General features: G+C 42.3%; 1 protein-coding gene across 7 annotated transcripts in view; it reads right to left on the bottom strand.

Moving 5' to 3' along the window:
- The window catches only part of LOC132825743 (zinc finger protein 239-like), a 40,059-nt gene extending 18,593 nt beyond the window's left edge, over positions 1-21,466 (bottom strand). Inside the window, exons 1-4 of one of the 7 annotated variants that reach the window (XM_060841176.1) lie at positions 21,406-21,466; positions 20,647-20,753; positions 10,367-10,452; positions 9,279-9,378 (exon numbers count right to left, since the gene is read on the bottom strand). The gene's annotated coding sequence lies outside the window, so the exon portion shown is untranslated. Of the gene's footprint in view, positions 1-2,998; positions 3,050-9,278; positions 9,379-10,366; positions 10,453-11,589; positions 11,643-16,485; positions 16,508-20,646; positions 20,754-21,102; positions 21,131-21,405 lie in introns of those variants that run through there. The other 6 variants (XM_060841179.1, XM_060841177.1, XM_060841180.1 and 3 more) reach the window with 6 other exon arrangements.
- Between the last annotated feature and the right edge of the window lie 526 nt (positions 21,467-21,992).

Here is a 21,992-nt window from a genome sequence, read left to right as displayed (position 1 = left end):
TCTTGAGTCATCCAGCATTCTTTACATCTAACAACCTTGCCCTAAACAAGAAAATAGGGAAAATGCTTGAATCTATCAAGGAAGAAATAGCAAGATATCTAGATAGAAATTGTCCCATTGGGCAGATGCAACATAGAATCATGAAAGGCAAGTAATGTTTAACAAATTTACTGGAATTCTTTGAGGGTATCACGAATACATTTAACAACAGGGAACCAGTGGATGTTGTGTATCTGGATTTCCAGAAGTCATTTGAAAAGTTACTACACAAAAAGTTGCAGCGCAAGATAAAGATATATGACATTAATGGTAAAGTATTGGCATAAACAGGGAATTGATTAACTTACAGGAAGCAAAGAGTGGGGATAAAAGGTTGTTTGGAGTGGTGTTGGGATTGCAATTGTTTACAATTCACACAAATGATTTGGAGTTGGGGATTACGTGTAGTTTTTCAGAGTTTGCAGATGATGCTAAGATGAATGGAAAATGCAAGGTGTGCACAGGCCAGTATAAATTTGTAGAAGGATACAGGTAGGTTGAGTGATTGGGCAAAGTCTGGCAGATTTGAGTACAATGTTGGTAAACATGAGGTAATCAATTCAGCAGGAATAACAGCAAACTGGACGTTTAAATGGTGGAAAAATTGCATGCTCTTGAGCAGAGGAATCTGGGTGTGAATCACAAAATGTAGGTTTGCAGGTGCAGCAGGAATAAGACAGCAAATTGAATATTATTAAAAAATAGGCAGATTATGCTGTAGCTGTATAGGGTTCTGGTGAGACTACGTCTGGATTACTGTGTACACATTTGGTCTCCACACTTCAGCAAGGATGCAGGCACTGCAGCGAGTGCAGAAGAGGTTCACTAGTCGATTCCAGGGTTAAGAGGGTTGGCTTATGAGAAGTGATTCAGTAGACTGAGACTATACTCATTGGAATTTAGATAAATAAGGGGGAGATCTTACAGCAAAGTACAAAATTACAAAGGGAATAGATAAGATAGAAACAGGACAGTTATTTCCACTGGCGAGAGAAGTAAAGAGCATTGCTTCAAAATAAGGGGGACTAGATTTAGGACTGAATTGAGGGGGAACTTCTTCAGCTAAAAGGTGGTGAATCTATGGAATTCCCTGCTCAGTGAAGCAATTGAGGCTACCATCTTGAATGTTTTTAAGGCAAAGGTAGATTTGTGAACAGTGAAGGAAGGGTTATGCTGAACAGGCAGGAAAGTGGAGTCAGGCCATGAAAAAAATCAGCCTTGATCTTACTGAATGGCTGAGCAGGCTTGAGGGGCCAGGTGGCCTACTCTTATTCCTAACCCTTATGTTATGTTCCCACTTTCCAGCCGTCCCTTTATCTGTCAATACCCTCTTACAAACAAATTTGAAAGTTCTTGGCTCGTACCGTCAAAATTGGCCTTCATCCAATTGAGAACTTGAACTTTTCGATCTGGTCTAACTGTTTTTTTTCCATTACTGTTTTAAAACTAACAATTATCAAGGAATTCCTACAGTGTGGAAACAGGCCAGTCGGCCCATCAAGTACACACTGACTCTCTGAAGAGCCTCCTGTCCTATCCCTGTAACACTGCATTTTCCATGGCCAACCCATCTAACCCGCTCATCTTTGAACTGTGAGAGGAAACCAGAACACCCGGAGGAAGCCACGCAGACATGGAAAGAATGTGCAAACTCCACACAGACGGTAGCCCAAAGCTGGAATCAAACCCAAGTCCCTGGTGCTGAGGCAGCAGTACTAACCACTGAGCCACCACGTGGTGAGATTTCTGGTCCCAAAAACTGACACCTCAGTCACTTGTCCTGCCTCATTTCCCAAGAGAAAATCAAGTTTTGCACCTTCTCTAGTAAGTACGTCCTACAAAGTTTGTGAGAAGATTTGTAGCTCGGGTGCTCGTTGTTGTGGTTCTGTTCGCCGAGCTGGGAGTTTATGCAACATAAACTCCCAGCTCGGCGAACAGAACCACAACAACATCCTACAAACTAAATCAGAAAATGTCCCTCACTGGTTTAATTCCTCCCAAGTAGTACTAGCAAAGTTCCCTGCCTGGGTATTACTTCCCTTCCAATTCAGCTTCAATCGGTTCTTATGCAGATCAATTCTACCCAGAACAGTTTCCAATGATCCAAAAATGTATCTTTCGCCCCTGCACCAGATTCTTGACCACATAATAACCTGCTCGATCTTGCTATATCTACTCTCCGTAGCATAGGCCAATGGGAGTAATCCAGATACCCAAGAGGACATACTTTTTAACCTCCAGCCTCACAAAGCTTCCTATCTCTTTAATCCCCCTCCAGCCTCACGATCCTCCCTATCTTTGTAATCCCCCTCCAACCTCATGACCCACCCTGTCTCTGTAATCCCCTTCCAGCCTCACAACCCTCATCTCTGTAAACCACCCCCCCAGCATCACAATCCTGCCCGTCTCCGTAATCCCCCCCCAGCCTCACAACCTTCCATGTGTAATGCCCCTCCAGCCTCAAAATCTTCCCTATCTCTGCAAACCCCCCTCCAGCCTCACAACCCTCCCTATCTCTATAATCCCCCTCCAGCCTTAGAAATTATATTTCCGTCATATAAGACTTTTATTTTGATTAGACTTGGTTCTTTAACATCAAAAACACAAATAAAACAAACAAAAGTGCTTTTTTTCCCAAACAAAGTCCACTTTGGAGAGGCCTACACATGGACGGCTCAGTTATTTTTCTCAAATTGTTTGTCTAGAAAGAGATTTTTTAAAATCATCACTAAAAGGGGAGGCGATGTCCTCATGGTATTCTCGTTAGACTAGTATTCTGGAGACATGGCTAATTTTATGGGGACTTGGGTTTGAATCCCATCACAACAGATAGTGATATTTAAATTCAATAAAATCTGGAATTAAAAATCTAATGATGACCAGGAAGCTATTATTGATTGTCAGGATAAATCCATCTCTTTCACTAATATCCTTTAGAGAAGGAAACTGCCATCTTTACCTGTTCTAGTTGACACACAACTCCAGACTGACAGCAATGTGTTTGAATCTCAACTGCCTGCTAGGCAATTAGGGATTGGCAATGAATGCCAGCCTGGCCAGTAATGCCCACATCCCCTGAATGAATAAAAAAAAGTTATTAAATTGCGAGGGGAAGAGTTATTCTTAAATAAAGTTGTGTTTATGGAATATTTCAACTTGATGGAATTATACTATAGTCCCCCACAATTATCAGATAGAACTCAAGGAAAAAATATGAAAAGAGATCTCATATATGTCAGAATAATAAAAGGTTGTAGTAGCAGGTAATTTTACTTTTCCAAACATTGACCAAGTCTTCCATAGTGTTAAGGGCTTGGATGGTGAAGAATTCATTAAATGAGTTCAAGCAAATTTTCTTTATCAACCCACTAGAGGACAAGCAAAACCTGACCTGCTCATACAGTCTTGGGCAATAAGGCAACACAAGTGACTGAAGTGATGGTAGGGGAACGCTTTGTCCAGTGATCAAAATCCCATTTGTTTTAGAATAGTTATGGAAAATGATAAGCCTTCAATAAAATTTGAAACTTTTACTTGGAATAAGGCAAACTTTAATACTATGAGACAAGAACTTTGAAAAGTTGATTGGAATGGATTGTTTGCAGGTAAAGGGCCATCTGATAAATGCAAGATCTTCAGAAGTGTGATAACGAGAGTTCAGCATTATTATGTTCCTGTTATAGTGAAAGGTAAAGCTGGTAGAATTAGAGAACAACGGATGAATAAAGATGTTCTCAAAGATAAAAATGAATCATACATTAGATTTTGACAATTGGTTTCAAATAAATCTCTTGAACAGTGTAAAGAGTGTAGGGGCGTTCTTAAGAGGGAGATCAGGAAAGCAAGGAGACGATATGAGATAGCCTTAGCAAATACGGTTATTGATAATCCAAAGAGATTCTACAAATACACTGACAGCAAGAGAGCAACTGACGAGAGAGTAAGGCCCCTTAAAGATCAAATCATTGTGTTGATTCTCAGGAGCTGAAGGAGAATATAAATATTATGCGTCTGTTTTTATGGCCAGCAAATTCAGGGAAATAAATATTGATGATTCACATTACACAAGAGGAAATGCTGCAAGTCTTACAAAATATGAAGGTGAATAAATCTCCAGGACCTGATCTAAGGTATCTCAGTCTGTTGTGGGAAGTGACGGGGAAACTGCAAGGCCTCATGCAAAAATATCTGTAAATCTACAACTATGGGTGAGGTGCGTGATGACTGGAGAGTGGCTAATGTTGCACCTTTGTTTATGAAGGGAGATGAGGAGAATCCTGGGAAGTGTAAATCTGACTTTTGTTGTAGGTAAATTGTTGGAGGTGATCCTGAAAGACAGGATTTACGTGCATTTGGACAGGTATGGAATGATTAAGGTGTCTCTCAAAATTGCCTGGGTTTTCTGAAGTAGTAATCAAGAAGATTGATGAGAGCAGAGCAGTAGACATTGTTTATCTGAACTTTAGTAAAGCCTTTGAGAAAATTCTGCACAGTGGACTAATTAGTAAAGTTAGCTGACATGGGATTCAGAATTAGCTTGCCAGTGGATGCAAAAATAGCTTAACAGCAGGAGTCAGAGAGTGATGGTGGAGGTTGTCCGTGACCAGCGGTGTTCCACAGGGATTGGTGCTGGGTCCACTTTTACTTATCATTTAAAAATGATTGAAATGAGAATATAGACGGCATGGTTAGTACATAGAACATTACAGCGCAGTACAGGCCCTTCGGCCCTCGATATTGTGCTGACGAGTCATACCAATCTGAAGCCCATCTAACCTACACTATTCCATGTACGTCCATATACTTGTCCAATGACGACCTAAATGTATTTAAAGTTGGCGAATCAACTACCATTGCAGGCAAAGCATTCCATACCCTTATTACTCTCTGAGTAAAGAAACTACCTCTAATATCTGTCCTGGATCTATCACCCCTCAATTTAAAGCTATGCCCCCTCGTGCTCGCTGTCACCATACTTGGAAAAAGGTTCTCCCTGTCCACCCTATCTAATCCTCTGATTATCTTATATCAGTACGCTTGCGGGTGACACAAAATTGGTAGCGTGGACATTGAAGAAAGTTATCTAAGATTGCAGAGATCTTGTTCAATTGGGTCAATAGACTGAAGTATGGAAGATGGAGTTTAATTTGGATAAATGTGAGATATTACAGTTTGGTTAAAAAGGCAGGATAGGACTTTTACAATTAAAAGTAGGGCCTTCAGTAGTGTTGTAGAACAGAGGCATCTTGGGATTCAGATCTTTGAAGTTTGTGTCACATATAGGTAACGTAGTTAAGGCAGCATTTAGCACACTTGCCTTCATTACTCAAACTTTGTTTATAGGAGTTGGGACGCTATGTTGAGGTTTCACGAGACCTCTTCTGGAGTACTACGCCCAGTTCTGGTCACTTTGTTACAGGAAGGATATTATTAAGCTGGAGATGGTTCAGAAGAGGTTTACCAGCATATTGTTCAGAATACAGAGTTGAAGTAATAAGGGGAGGCTGGAGAAGCTGGGACTTTTCTCCCTGGAGCACAGAAGGTTAAGGGCTGAACTTAGAGATCTATAAATCATAAAGGATATGAAAAAAGTCAATGGCAGTGTCTTTTCCCTAAGAGAGGGGCTTTGAAGGCAAGAGGAGAAAAATTTAGAAGACATTAGGAGAGTTTTTTTCAGAGAGTGATTCAGGTGTGGAATGGCCTACGAGAGGACATATGGACATCCTAAAGTGTTAATGTTTAAAAGACATTTGAGTCAGTATGTGAAAAAAAAAATGTTTGGACAGATATGGGACTGGTTTAGTTGGGATAATGTTTGCCTAGGACTGATTGGACCAAAGGGTCTGAAAGTGCAGTATGACTCCGTATTTCTAACTCTCGCTGCCTCTGTAAATTCCTCCAGCCTCACAACCCTCCCTATCATAACATCAAGACTTAAATCTCCCTGTCATCTCGTCCGGCCTCACACTTGCCCCTGTCACTACCACCTCATCCAAACTCACAACCCTATCACCATCATCCCATCCAAACTCACAACCCTATCACCATCATCCCATCCAAACTCACAACCCTCCTTGTCACTGCTATCTCATCCCACCCTATCACAACTCTCCCCATCATGGTCATCTCATCCAGCTTTACAACCCTCCCTATCACAGTAATCCCCCTCTAGCCTTACAACTCTCCCTAACTCTAAAGATCCCCAGCCTCAGAACTCTCACTACGTCTGGTATCACAATCATTGCTATGTGTGGTTTCATAAACATCTGTCTCTGTAATATCATCTAATCTCAACTGCGCACCCCCATCTCCTCCAGCCTCTCAAATCTGTGATATGCACTTTCCTCTAATTCCATTCTTATGAGAATAGATTTCCCATTTTTATTTCTCCACTTGATGGTGGCACTTTCAGATTCCTAGGTCCCAAGCTCCAGAATTTCCTCCTAAACTGCTCGACTTTTCGATTTCACCTTCCTCCCAAAAACACGTGTCTCCTATTCTAATATCATTTTCTCTGACCTGGTTTCAAATGGGGCTTGTCACATTCCTACATTAAGTGTCTTGGTGGTCTCCAGGACAGAAAAAGACTCTATGGCCATTCAGTCTGTGTTAGTTATGAAAACTGACACCTAACTATTCTAATGCCATTTTCCAGTGCTTGGCCCATTGACCTGTCTGCCTTGGCATCACAAGTGTGAATCTAAACATATCTTAAATGTTGTTGGTATTTCTGTGCCTCCCATCTTTACAGACTGAGGTTCAATGTTAATTAATTGTCACTCTGTGATGACACGACGCACAGGAACACACAGCCTCTGGGAGACTGTAAGGACTACAGATGCTGGAAGCTAGAGTCTATAGGTATGTGGGGTTTCATCTGACTCTCCTCCTGCTCAGATGCTTTCTAACCTGCTGTGATTTTCCAGCCTCGCACCAAGAAACACAGAGCCTTTGCAAACCAGAGATTACCCGCACGTTGGAGAAAGTGAGAACTGCAGATGCTGGAGATCAGAGCTGAAATTGTGTTGCTGGAAAAGCGCAGGTCAGGCAGCATCAAAGGAGCAGGAGAATTGACATTTCGGGCATAAGCCCTTCTTCAGGAATGAGGAGGGTGTGCCAAGCAGGCTAAGATAAAAGGTAGGGAGGAGGGACTTGGGGGAGGGGCATTGGGAATGCGACAGGTGGAAGGAAGTTAAGGTGAGGGTAATAGGCCGAAGAGGGGGTCGGGGCAGGGAGGTCGGGAAGAAGATTGCAGGTCAAGAAGGCAGTGCTGAGTCCGAGGGTTGGGACTGAGAAAAGGTGGGGGAAGGGGAAATGAGGAAGCTGGAGAAATTTGCATTCATCCCTTGTGGTTGGAGGGTTCCTAGGCGGAAAATGAGGCACTCTTCCTCCAGGCGTCGTGTTGCCATGGTCTAGCGATGGAGGAGGCCTACTGAACAACCCAGATGGCCTCCTTCTTCAAAGATCGCAATTTCCCCCCAGACGTGGTTGACAATGCTCTCCACTGCATCTCCTCCACTTCCTGCTCCTCCGCCCTTGAAACCCGCCCCTCCAATCGCCACCAGGACAGAACCCCACTGGTCCTCACCTACCACCCCACCAACCTCCAGATACATCATATTATCCTTCATCATTTCCGCCAACTCCAAACAGACCCCACCACCAGAGATATATTTTCCTCCCCTCCCCTATCAGCGTTCCGGACAGACCACTCTCTTCGCGACTCCCTTGTCAGGTCCACACCCCCCACCAACCCAACCTCCACTCCCGGCACCTTCCCCTGCAACCGCAAGAAAAACAAACTTGCGCCCACACCTCCCCCCTCACTTCCCTCCAAGGCCCCAAGGGATCCTTCCATATCCGTCACAAATTCACCTGCAGCTCCACACACATCATTTACTGCATCCGCTGCACCCGATGTAGCCTCCTCTATATTGGGGAGACAGGTCGCCTACTTACGGAACATTTCAGAGAACATCTCTGGGACACCCACACCAACCAACCAACCAACCCAACCCAACCGTGGCTGAACACTTCAACTCCCCCTCCCACTCTGCCAAGGACATGCAGGTCCTTGGCCTCCTCCATCGCCAGACCATGGCAACACAACGCCTGGAGGAAGAGCGCCTCACCTTCCACCTAGGAACTCTCCAACCACAAGGGACTAATGCAGATTTCTCCAGCTTCCTCATTTCCCCTCTCCCCACCTTTTCTCAGTCCCAACCCTCGGACTCAGCACCACCTTCTTGACCTGCAATCTTCTTCCCGACCTCTCTACCCCCACCCCCTCTCTGGCCTATCACCCTCACCTTAACCTCCTTCCACCTATCACATTCCCAACGCCCCTCTCCCAAGTCCCTCCTCCCTACCTTTAATCTTAGCCTGCTTGGCACACCCTCATTCCTGAAGAAGGGCTTATGCCCGAAACATCAATTCTCCTGCTCCTTTGATGCTGCCTGACCTGCTGCGCTTTTGCAGCAACACATTTTTCATTACCCGCACGTTGGGAAGGATGGCAGGGTCCCCGAGATGGGTCACAGGAGATTTATCAGAATGGTTGGAAGGATGAGGGATTTTAGTTGCAGGGATAGGGTTTTTAAAAAAAAAGATTATTCATTCATGTGATATGGGTGTTGCTGGTACACATTGAGAATATCCATCTACAATAGATGGACTTTGCTTCTCAACCGCTCCCCTTGTCTAGGCTGTGGTAAGCTTCAGATTAAAGCAGCACCAGTCATCTCTCCCTAGTGAGAGAGCAGCCCTATGGTCTCGTAGGACAATGGTGACTTTAACTTTTACACAGTGATGCTACCGTGCATCGGGGGTAAAGAGAAGGAATTTGAAGGTGGTGGATGGGATCCCACTCTGGCACACTGAAAATCCTCCAGGATAAAGCATTTTCTTTAATATTGTCAGGGGCTGCACTGATGCAGGCAAGTGGAGAATGTTCCATCACAATCCTGATGTGTACCTTATAGATAGCAAACAGACATTGGGATATCAGGGGTTTGGGAAACTGAGATTGTTCTCCTTGTAGCAAAGGAAATTGAGAGGAGCTGTGATAGTGGGGCTTGCTGAAGGTATATATTAGGATGCTAAAACTTACACTCATCAGCTGAACGTAAAAGAATTACAGGACACAGAGTGAAAAGTTTGGGCAAGATCGATCAAGAGATTGGAGTGATTTAACAAGAACTTCTCTGCAGCGTGGGGAAGAACTGGAACACAATACTCACAAACAATGCTAATATCCAAGTACTGATGGACTGAGTAATTCCATCACAGTTTGGTGTTACAATTATTGAGATTCCCACCTGCAAGTCCACTTGTAATACCCTGTAATACAAATTCATCATAGGCATCACAGTCAGTCCAGGACAAAAATTCACAACATCCCCTCCTCGTGGCCTAGGACAACTTGTGCATTCTCCCTGCTACACACTACCCCTTCTGGAGGCTAGCAGCCAATTCAGGGGGAAATCTATGTGGGTTTCCACCTGGGGACTTCAGACCAAAATCTTTGACACATGGTGCAGAACATTCCAAGAGTTAGTGGGATATGGGGAATTGCCCATCTGTGTCATCAGGACATGGGGTATGAAAGGCTAATGCTAATGATATGCAAGTTGCTCCATTCTCTACAATGGGCAGCAAACTCCTCTTAGCAATTCCAAACAGGATCCCGAAAAAAAGATAGCAATTAGACATGCACTGTGCTGCTCAGAGCTCTCAATAAAGATCATCAAACGAGGGAGGATCTCAGAAAAGTCATCACAGTAAAGTTCTGAGAAGGTCGCAAACAGTTTACAGAGAAAACTGATAGGTGAAATGAGCAGTAAGTTGGCCTATGGAACTTAAAGCAGGAAAATGTGAAGTTGTACCTTGTAGAAGAGATAATTAAAGAACACAGAGTATCATTTAAATGGTGAGAACTAAAGAAAGTTGTACCAGAAGGGATAGGAGGAAGAGGAGTAGTAGCAGTAGGAAGAGGATGAGTGGGAGAAAAACAGAATTGAAACGCCTGTAGTTTTGCGAGAATGGGTGAAGAGTCAATATCAACTCGGAAAGACAAGTGACTGGAGAAAGATGTACATTTAGGATTAAAACCAGGAGCATCACGTCAGACAGTTTGGCTCGGTGGGCTAGTTGAATGGAGGGAAACAGCAGAGGCAGCCGATCAGATTGTTTCAATCTTAGTGACAGAGAAACTCCATGTGCTCCTCACTCCTGTTGTTGGAGGGAGGACGGAGAAGACAGGATGATGGACAGTATTTCACAAAGAAACAAAACCTGTGTCATTGATATTTAAAATGAGTGAACAAACCTGATGCATTTAACTTTTATCCAGAATATTAAAATATACAACAACTGTAGTCCGGCTTCGAATCCCACCTCGGCAGATAGTGGAATCTGAAGTTAAGAAAGAATAACTGGAATTAAGAACAGACTGATCTAATTGGAACCACTGTGAATGGCATAAAAAATACCTAATATCCTTCAGGGAAAGAAATTGTATTAATCTTCTAAAGTCTCAACAAAGGAATGAAACTGGATGGACCACATGACATCTACCAAGGCATTAGAAAACAGAACTAGAGAATCAGCCCTGTTGACCCTGCAAAGTCTTCCTCACTAACATCTGGGGGTTATTGCCAAAATGCGGAGAGCGGTCTCAAAAATTAGTCAAGGAACAGCCTGACAAAGTAATACTCATGGAATCATACCTTACAGACAATTACTAGACCTCACTGTTATGGACTAGGCCAGACCACTCAAAACATTCTAAAGCAGGCAGCCTCAGACCATAACTTTGCAATTTGTTTTGGTAAATATACAGTGAAAATTCACAAAGTTAGTTAGGTTGACTACCAGATTTTAAAACAGAAAAAAAATTTATTCACAAAATTACACAATTAAACACAAAGAACAGAATAAAGAACCCCTACAGAACTCAGTCTATCCAAACTAGACTTAATTATGCGGTTCCAAATATACACAAATCCAAATAAGCAAACCCCCTTAAAAGAAAACAGTAAAAATGGAACAAATGCTTACAGGTTGAAGTTACAAGGACAGAAGGAGACAGTGTGTTTCGGAACCTGCTTCCATACAGCTCACTGTTGAACTCCTAACTAGTTCTGGACTGAACTGCTCAGCACAAGAGTTGACCATTCCCCTTTCATTATACAGGTCACTTCCAGAACATGACCACCTTGGCCTGAAGTCTCATCTGTTTACATATAAACAAAAAGACCTCTCAATACCAACTAGTCACCTCGGAGCCAGGAGCTGTTTACGACCCCTCTGAAAAAAATCAAGCATACAATATCTTTGAGAAAAGGAACAGCTTTTAGGGAAAAAAAGGACCAGCTTTGTGACACCTTACCCTTTTTTAAAAATATCAAAATCATAAGATAGCTTCATTTGTAGAACCCTCAAAAACCCAGTTAGTAGTCTAAAGACATGTGTACACTATACTACCTCTACACATGCAAACATGCACAACTACATGCGAATTCAGGCCGTGGCACATGTGTCACCGAATACCTCCATATCTCTTTTGAGCCTCAATAACGCATCATCAATCACGTTTTCGCGACATGCCACGTGCAGAATTGTCAAATTGAATGGCTGCAACGACAAGCTTCATCTAAACAGTCTGACATTTTTGTCCTTAAATTTTTCCACAAATGTCTATAGGTTATGATTACTGTATACAATTGCCTCAGATGCATTGCTGGCAATATAAACACGGAAATGTTGTAATGCCAACACCAAAGTGAAAGTCTCTTTCTTAACTGTTGAATATTTCTGTTGATGAATGTACAACTTCCTGGAAAAATACCTGATAGTCCTTCTTATTCATTCATCATCCTCCTACAGGAGCGTCACAACAACACCCAAACCCACATCACTGGCATTGATAGCCACCTTGAAAGGCTTCATTTCTGTGTGGTTAATACTGGGGCAGTGGTTAACACAGTTTTCAGGCTGTCAAATGACTTTTGACAGTCCACTGAAACTTCTTGCCCTTTTGTTTTAAACCAGACATTCGGTGAGTGGAGCAGCCGCACTGCGAAAGTTCTGCATAAACTTTTGATAAAATCCACTCAATCCCAGTTACCGTAGTACCGCTTTTTTTTTTGGTCGACGGTGTGGGAAATTCCCCAATTACTTTCGTTTTTGCATCTTTTGGGGCCATTTGTCCATGTCCAATAACATGGCCTTGGAAGATGACTTGGGCTTTGGCAAATTCACTTTTAGCAAGGTTTATCACCAAGGCTGCCTTCCAAAGTCACTCGAACAAGTCCGATAAATGCTGTAAATGTTCCTTCCATGAGTTATTAAAAATCACTAGGTCAATGTATACCACATAGTCAGGTAATCCGGCAATGATCTTCTTAGTCAGTCTCTGAAATGTGGCTGGAGCCACATTTCATGAATTTGAAATGACATAGTCCATTTAGCGTTACGAAACTGCCTTTGCTCTCTCTGACAGAGGTACTTGCCAATAGCCTCTGAGCAAGTTCAACTTAGAAATGTAAGTTGCTTGTCCCACTTTTTCGACACAGTCCTCCAATTGTGGAATTGGATCTGCATCTGTCTTTGTAATGGCGTCGACTTTGCAACAGTCCACACTTAACCAATGGGTACCATCTGGTTTTGGCACCGTGACTATAGGTGAGCTCCAGTCACTGTAACTCACTTTCAATTATGCCATCTTGGAGCATGTGCGCTATCTCTTTCAGAACATGTGCCAACTTTAGAGTTTTATGCCTATAAGGATGTTGCTTAATCGGAACAGCATATCCTATCGCTACATCATGCACACTTAGGTTCGTACTTCCCAGATTATTTCCACATATCGGCCCATGTGATAGTAATAATGCTTTCAGGTCATTTCGATTCCTATGTGGAAGGTAACTCAATAATTTATCCCAATGTTTGACAACATCCTCATTGTCTGATTTGAGGAATGTCCAATTCCAAATCCTCTGAGCTTCGTTCTTCCTTCTGTATTGTAATCATTAACACCTTCTCCTCTTGCTCTCCAGCCTTACCAAGTAGTTCACCTCACTCAATTTCCTCTCGATTTGATAAGGCCTACTAAACCTTGCTTTTAAAGGCTCACCTGTTACTGAAAGTAACACCAATACCTTATCCCCCAATTGCGAAATTACAATTTCTTATCCGCTTCCTGTTTCATTGTATGCTGTGATATTTTTAAATGATGTCTAGCCAACTCTCGAGCTCCATTTAAATCGTTCCCCAAAATTTGAGACATAGTCCAAATGGGTGGTCTCTGAATTCTGACTTATTAATTTCTCCTTAACCAATTTTAACGATCCTCTTACTTCATGCCCAAACATTAATTCAAATGGACTGAATTTGGTTGATTCATTTGGTGCATCTCTGATCGCAAAAAGTACAATCGGACTCCCTTATCCCAATCATCTGGATAATTCTGATCATAAACCCTCAATATGGTATTTAGTGTTTGATGCTGTCTCTCTAATACTCCCTACGATTCTGGATGGTACGTAGTAGATTTGAATTGCATTATTGCAAGTTATTCAAAACCTCCTTGAATAGTTTGGATGTGAAGTCTGATCCTTGATCTGACTGGATCTCTATTGGAGTGCATATCTGGTAAAAAAAAAGTTAAGTAGTTCTTCTACAACCCTTTTAGCTGTGATGTTGCATAATGGTTCTGCCTCTGGAAATCTCATTGATACATCCATTATTGTTAATAAACACTTATTCCCACTTTTTGTTTGAGTTAGGGGGCTTACACAATCAAGACTCTTGTGAAAGGTTACTCAAATGCTGGAATAGGTATTAAAGGTGCAGGTTTTATTACTGCCTATAGTCTTCCAATTAGTTGACATGTATGACACATCTGGCAAAATTAAACCACATCTTGGGTAGTCCAGGCCTGTAAAATTATCTTTGTATTTTAACCTATGTTTTCCTCACCCCAAATGACCTCCAAGTGGTAGCTCATGCAGCACCTCCTTTCTATAACCTATTGGCAAAACAATTTGACGAATCTCTACCTATTTCTCATCTGCTTAAATGTGTGATGGCTTCCATTTCCTCATTAAGACATCATTTGTTAAGTAATAATAAACAGGAGTAAATGCATTCACTCTCCTTCTCTGCATATGCCTTTTGATACAACTGTTTTAACTCATCTTTCTGCTGTAAGTTTTGCAAAGCTAAAGATACTTGCATGTTTATTTAGTAGCTCTGCTCTGTCTCACTTATCTGATCAAAAAAGTCTCAGATAAAGCTTTATCAGCTTCCTCAACTGTGCCTTTTGATCTCTCCTGCTTCAACTTGTACCTCTGTGACCTTGTGATCTCACAATCTTGGAAAATTCCTGCAAAATATCCTTCATGTATTCAGTTGCCTGCACCTCCACTGGCTTTTCAACTAGAGTAGGCAACACACCTACCAGTGAATCAGCTCTATCATTTGAAAGGACAAACTGTATTCCTGGAGCTGAGAGTTTGTCCAGTACTCAGATCACAAATTCTCCACTCTTCTCTGGACTCTCTAGCCTCACTTTACATAATTGAGCATTTTTTTGTCTCACCATGGGTTCCCATTACCAGTTCCTTTTCTGGCAATAATCCCTCAGGAGTACATATCTCCTCATCCTTCAGCATTGCAGACTGAGAGGATCCTCTGTCCCTTAATATTGTAACCTCTTTACCTGCTACTCCTGGCCTGTGTGAATAAACTTCACCCTTGCATGTATATTTTTTAAGGAGATCTCGCACTTCCTCCTTAATCAACGTCTGATCATCTTGTACAAGCTGAGGTCGTTGTTTAAGTTCCCTTGTGCTTTTTGTTACTGGTCCAATAAAACTCCCAGGCTTGTCTGGTTTTCTGACATCTGGCTTTCTCCTAGCTCACCAACACTGATATTGTGTGGCGCACATTATTACAATGAAGTTTTTTAACTTTTGTCCCCCTCAAGAGTTTCCTTTTTACCCTCTAGTAAGTTATTCTTATGATCTTCATGGAGATCTACCTTTCCCTTTCTATGTGAGGATTTCTCTTTGCCCGAATTTCTATCCCTCATGGACTGAAATTGAATCTGGAAGCCAAACTGTGTTTTATGGACTAGCTCATACTCATCAGCCATTTCAGCTGCTAACTTTGCCATCTCTGCTCTTCCACACGAGTTTGCACTACTTCAGGCAGTGAATTCTTGAATTCCTCCAAAATAATGACCTCTCTAAGGGCATCATAGGTTTGTTTGATTTTTAAAGCTCTTATTCTCCAAGGAACATGGAAGTGCAAAACCTCTGTTTCTGGACGCTCTGTGCCCAGCCATATGTAAAATAGAGAGTGAAGTCTTAACAGTCAGACTGATTAAGTGTTTATTGACCGATTGTGGAATCGAGACAGCCCCGCCGGTGGTCCAGATCTTCACAGCAAGTATAAATGCTGAGCTACTCCTGTAATTACCTCGCCTTTCCACACAGAAGCAGCCAGGTCCAATCCCAGCTGGTCTGTTAATTCTTGCAGCTTGGTCTTATTCACCTTTTACAAAATTTCCAAAGTCACCGCATCCACTTCCAGAAAACGTTTGGCAACTGAAAGAGCTATTACTATCCCAAGCTTTGTCAACCCAACCAAACCAACACTCAAAATAAAGACACTAGCACCTACCAATTGCTGTTTGAAATCCTGCAAAAGGCCTCCAGTCTGTTATGGACTAGGCCAGACCACTCAAAACATTCTGAAGCAGGCAACTCAGATCATACCAAAACAAATTGCAAAGTTAAATATACAGCGAAAATTACCTGGAGTAAGTTAGCTAGGTTGATTATCAGGTTTTAAAACAGACAAAAAAAGTACTCACAAAGTTACACAATGAAAGACAAAGAACATAATAAAGAACCCCTAAAGAAAGCAGTCTATCCTAACGAGATTTAATTATGCTATTCTGAATATACACAATCCTAATAAGCAAACTCCCCCTAAAAAAAAAGTAAAAATGGAAAAAATGCTTACACATTGAAGTTAGAAGGACAGAAGGAGAGTGTTTTGCAACCTGTTTCCACACAGCTCACTTTTAAAACATGATCACTTTGGCCTGAAGTCTCATCTGCTTACATATAAATGAAAAGTCCTCTCAATATCCTTTAATCTCTCCACCAAACTAGTCACCTCGGAGCTAGGAGCTGTTTACAACCCCTCTGAAGAAAAATCAAGGACACAGTATCCTTGAGAAAAGAAACAGCTTTTAGAAAAAAAATCTTTGTGACAGTGAGAAAGTCTATCGCCTTAAAACTTCCCTTTAAACATTTAGACTAAAATGTAATGCTGAATTATAGAACACTTTTACTGAACTAGAATATAAACAGGCAGAAGGCTCAGAAAAAGGGAGGACCTTAAGGATTGCAAAAGATAGAGATCTATGCTTACCAAGTGATAACTGTAAGACAATTAAGAACATTTGCCTTAACATTGATGAATCTGTGTGAACAGGACACCAAATGATAACATTCACAGCCATTCCCTTGTGAAATTAATGACAGTGTTCAATTCTGACCCTGAAACAAAACTCGATACTATTAAAAACTTTTTAATTAACAATCAGATGCAGTTATAATGGATTCTTATTTCCCCTTGCAAGCAAGGCAGACACTGAGAGAAAATAATTCTTTGCTATTACAAAACCCTGACTTGAGAGTTCAAAAGGACACTAGAGAGAGAGAGAGACCATTTTAGTGCTGAACCTGTTGAATCCAGTAGAAAATTAACTCTTAGTGCTTACCTGCTATGGATTGAATTTAATTGCGTTTTGGGATTTTATGATGACATTGAATAGCCATTACCAGTTATTAAATACAAACTCTGTAAAAGGTAATATTGATAAAGGCTTAACTTACTTGCTGTTCTTGCAGACCACTCTACAGACCTTACAGACTGCCCCACTGTCGATTCTAACTTATCAGATCTTATGTCTTATTTGAATCACAGACTTGAAAAGAAGGCATGTTTAATTCAAGACTAATTAATCATTTTAAATACAACCTTGCAGTAACATTTCAACCTCAGGTACAGAATGATTCTGTGCTTAAGATAAAAATCAGGAATCTGCTCCCAGCTTAAAATTATTCTAATTCGGACGTTGAAGAGATTGTGACACAATCTGTCAGGAAGCCATTTTGTGGTCAAAAATTTGCCCTCCTTGCTAAGAAGCCATTTTGTAAAACAATGATTTAAGACCATGCAAGCTGTGCAAGGTTACTTTATGAACTCTCTAATTAGCTCAGACTGGTACCACTTTATGAGAGGAGTTTATCTCATTAGCAGGCTGGGTATGTTTTTCCCACCTGTTGAATGGCTTAGGACCTGTAGGAGTGATTAGTCAAGTATACACAGACCTGTCAATGAACTTTTCTTCCTTATAAATTATTGTCTTTCACTGTTATCTGTCTGATTAAGAGCATGCAATGTTTTTTTCAACTTTTGTATAAAGGAAGCCACTTTGCATCAGTATATCGGAGTAGCCGCTGGGGCTATTAGAACCTGTTGTAGTTGTGTTCGCCGAGCAGGGAATTTGTGTTGCAGACGTTTCGTCCCCTGTCTCGGTGACATCCTCAGTGCTTGGGAGCCTCCTGTGAAGCGCTTCTGTGATCTTTCCTCCGGCATTTGTAGTGGTTTGAATCTGCCGCTTGAATCTGCAACTGGAACTGACAACCGGAAGCGGCAGATTCAAACCACTACAAATGCCGGAGGAAAGATCACAGAAGAGCTTCACAGGAGGCTCTCAAGCACTGAGGATGTCACCTAGACAGGGGACGAAACGTCTGCAACACAAATTCCCAGCTCGGCGAACACAACCACAACAACGAGCACCCGAGCTACAAATCTTCTCCCAAACTTTGAGCTATTAGAACCTAGTTAGTTCAGCTTATAGGTGTCAGTGTTATGTTGTTACAGTGATGCTATTAGTGAATAGAAAGGCATGACTAAAATTAAACTAAACTGTCTGTAAGTGGCTTTTATTCCAGACTTCCAAAGAGTATGATCTCCGGGATGAACCAAGAGAGAGGCTTTACAGGTCTGAGTCCACAAGGGATTCCCTGGGCCATCTCAAATTTGCACTTTAACAACACCATCATCATCCCTAGATATGTCCTGTCCCAACAGCATGACAGACGAGGCAGAGGTGGCAGCACAGCAGTGTACAGAGAGGAAGGATTTGACCTGGGAATACTCAGCTTTGACTCTGGACACCAAGATGTCTCACGGCTCCTGCTGATTATCTCGGCTGATAAATCAGTACTTCCCCATGTTGAACAACACATGGAGGTAGTACTGAGGGTGTAAATATATGCTGAGTACCGGATTTCAATCTTCACCATCAAGAGTAGTGCAGCAGCAGGATTACTGATCGAGCTGGTCAGCTCATAAAGGACAAAGCTGCTCGACTGGGTCTGCAGCAAGCGGTGAGGGAATCAACACGAGGAAAAAACACAATCTCATCGTTACGAATTTGCCAGCTGCAGATGCATCTATCCATCACAGCATCGTTAAGACTGACCACTGCACACAGTCTCTTTCGAGACAACACTGCACCGTAAAGATGAGAAAACCTGCCATTGTGTTGAGTGACTCTATCACAGTGCTAAATGGGACAGACTTCGAACAGATATAGGAACTCAAACCTTGGACACCAACGGCAGCAGAATTGTACTCAAGCACAATGTGGAACCTCGTGGCCCGGCATATTTCCCAAACATTACCATCAAGCCAGGGGCTCAACTCTGGTTCAATGGACAGTGCAGGAGGGCATGCCAGAGCAGCACTGGGCATACCTAATAATTAGGTGTCAACCTGGTGAAGCAACCAAACCTACATGCCAACCAACACAAGTAACAAGAAAAGAGCTAAGTGATCCTACAACCAAAGGATCAGATCTAAGCTCTGCACTTCTGCCACAGCCAGTCTTGAACAATGATGGACAATTATACAACTCACTGGAGGAGGTGCCACAAAAATTCCTAGCATTACTGATGGAGGGGTCTAATACATCCACACAAAAGACAACAGCATTTGAGGCAGTCTTCAGCCAGAAATGCCAAGTGGATGGTCCATCTCAGCCTTCTCCAGTGGTCCCCAACATCACAGATGCGAATTTTCAACCAATATGATTCACGTCACATAATATCAAGAAACGCATTTCAAATCATGCAATGGCTATGGGCCTGCCAACATTCTGGAAATACTTCTGAAGGCTTGTGCTCCTGAACTTACTGCCTGCCAAGCCAAGCTGTTTCAGTACCACTACAGCACTGACATCTACCGACTATGTGGAACATTGCCCAGATACATTTAGCACAAAACTACAGGGCAAATACAACCCAGCCAGTTTCCCCTCCATCTGTCTACTCACTATCATCAGTAATGTGATGGAAGGTGGCTCCAACAGTGGTCTCAAGCAGCACCAGCTCACTGAAGCCCAGTTTGTGGTCTGCCAGGCCCACTCAGCTCCTGAACTTGTCATAGACCTGATCCACAAACTGACAAAACAGCTGAATTCCAGAGGTGGGGTATGGATGACAGCCCAGTCCTGCACCAAGACCACATATTTCCACTTCATTGACATCACTCGACACCACCCTAGTTTCAGCTCATTTGCTGAAACTCTCATCCATTCCTGTGTTACCTCCAGGCTGGCACAGTTGTTAATACTGCTGCCTCACAGTGTCAGGGAGCTGTGCTCAATTCCACCCTCTGGCTACAATCTGAGTGGTGTTTACACATTCTCCCAGTGTCTGTAAGGATTTACACTGGGTGCTCTGGTTTTCTCCCATTGTGCAAAGATGTGCAGGTTAGGTGGATTGGCCATGGTAAACACCCATAGTGTACAGGGATGTGTAGGTTGGGTGGATTGGCCATGGGAGGTGCAAGAGGTATGGGTGAGGTTAAGGGGGTGGATATGGCAGAGGTGCTCTTCCAGGAATTGGTGTGAACTTGTTGGGCTGAATGGCCTGTTTCCACATTGTAGATATTCTCTGAAACTTACTTAATGAATCAAATACACTCCCAGTCCACTTTTCACATTCAAATTATTGAGGTTACAGGGAATATTTAAACCTAAATTGCCCGCGTGCTTAATTGTATTCAAACATGTTCATCTCTGAAAAGGCTCCTAAGCCATATTTTAAAATCTTCACTCTTGATTTAATTCGTGGTTGTGATCATCCTAATCTCCATATACCAAACAAGCTTTGAGACTTTGACAATTCATTTAGTTTCAGATTGCAACAATGCATTTAATTATTGCTTCATTATTGGTGACTGTTTCTACAGTTGCTAAGGCAACTTGGTCTGGAATTCCCACCTTAACACTCTCAAGTCCACTTTCCTCCTTTAAGACATTTGGGAAAACCTCCTTATTTGGTAATGCTTTTGGTCATCTGACCTAATATCTCCAGCTGTGGCCTTATGTCAAAAGTTCTTAATAATATTTTTGTGAAATTATAAACATGATAAAAATACAAACTGTTGATGATTTGGACATATACAATCAACTCTTCAGTACCACTGGGTGAATGATTTGTAACTTCTTACCGAACCGGATTGTGGGAACACCTTCACCATACGAACTGCAGCAGTACAAGATCGTCAAACATCACCTTCTCCACAGGCAACAGGACTTTGGCATTGATCACTGATATCTGAGGAGGGAAACACACAGTTAATGTTTCAGGGAGTGCAAAATGAATTGCAGGAAAACAAGACAGCGCAGAATTGATGGTTAGAAACAGAAGGAAAATGGGCTCTCTCACTGGAAAACGAGTTTCTGACTGTGAAAGATATTGTGGAAAAGTTAATCTGGTAAGTGAGCAGCACGAGATTTGTGAAAGTAACAGTAAAAACCTAAACAGGATCTAAAATACATCCATTATCAGAGACTGAGGTAGTCAGATATTGACAAAAAGGTGATTAGAGAGCACAGAGGTGAATCAGAGCAGTGTTAGCTGTTACGATCCTACAGTCTGGGAAAGAAATCCAGAAGAAACAAACATTTCTCTGGGTTTGAATTTGCTGCCCTCTCACTCTCTAAAGGGAAGGTTGCGCATGCGTCTAGCTGAAACGTGCCCCCTACAACCTTGGCTGCCGCTCACGCCTGCCTTGGATCCTTGCCCCCAACAAAGATGGCGGCGGTCACTTGGGCCTATCACCATTTGAAGCGTTTATCGTTTGCTGTAAACATAGGCTAAGGAGTTTCAAATTTGTGTTTTGCAATGTGCACCATTTGATTGTAAAACCTCTCGGATCATATTAACACAATTTTTTTTCCGCTTGCTGCTGTTTATCTTTCTTTACCATGTCCGACTGATATTCCCAAATCTCGGTCACAACGATACCGCGCTGCCCGCGCCGACGATCACGTGGTTTACCCGCCCGGCCCCTCGTTTACTCTGATTGGCTGGAGGACCAGTCGCACTCGCCCGTTCCTTCAGCCCCGAACCCTGCGCTCCAATTGGTCCTGTACTGACGTCAATCATCCAGGGCCCAGTGCGCGCTCGAGGATGTGCAGTGCTTCCTGTGGTCATTATTAGAAACTGACATCAATTGTCATCAGAATGTCAGTCTGACATGGCATTGGGACACACACAGACTTCTCACCTATTGTTTGAAGAGCTGAGCTATCTTGAGAATGTAATTTAAAATAAGTTATGGGATTTATATCTCAAAGAATAAAAATCAGCATACCCCATTATAAAAGATGAAAGTTTTGATCTAAGATTGTTTACTGTATCACATCTCCAGGAAGCTGGACTCCTTTAGTTATAAATTTTGACAATATGATCTTAACCTCCACAACCAACTGATGAAGGAGCAGCACTTCGAAGCTAGTGCTTCTAAATAAACCTGTTGGACTATAACCTGGTGTTGTGTGGCTTTTAACT

This window comes from Hemiscyllium ocellatum, chromosome 21, assembly GCF_020745735.1.
Source record: "Hemiscyllium ocellatum isolate sHemOce1 chromosome 21, sHemOce1.pat.X.cur, whole genome shotgun sequence".
Lineage (NCBI taxonomy): Eukaryota > Metazoa > Chordata > Chondrichthyes > Orectolobiformes > Hemiscylliidae > Hemiscyllium > Hemiscyllium ocellatum.
The sequence above is the reverse complement of the archived record's forward strand: the minus strand, read 5'-3'. Positions and strand labels throughout refer to the sequence as shown.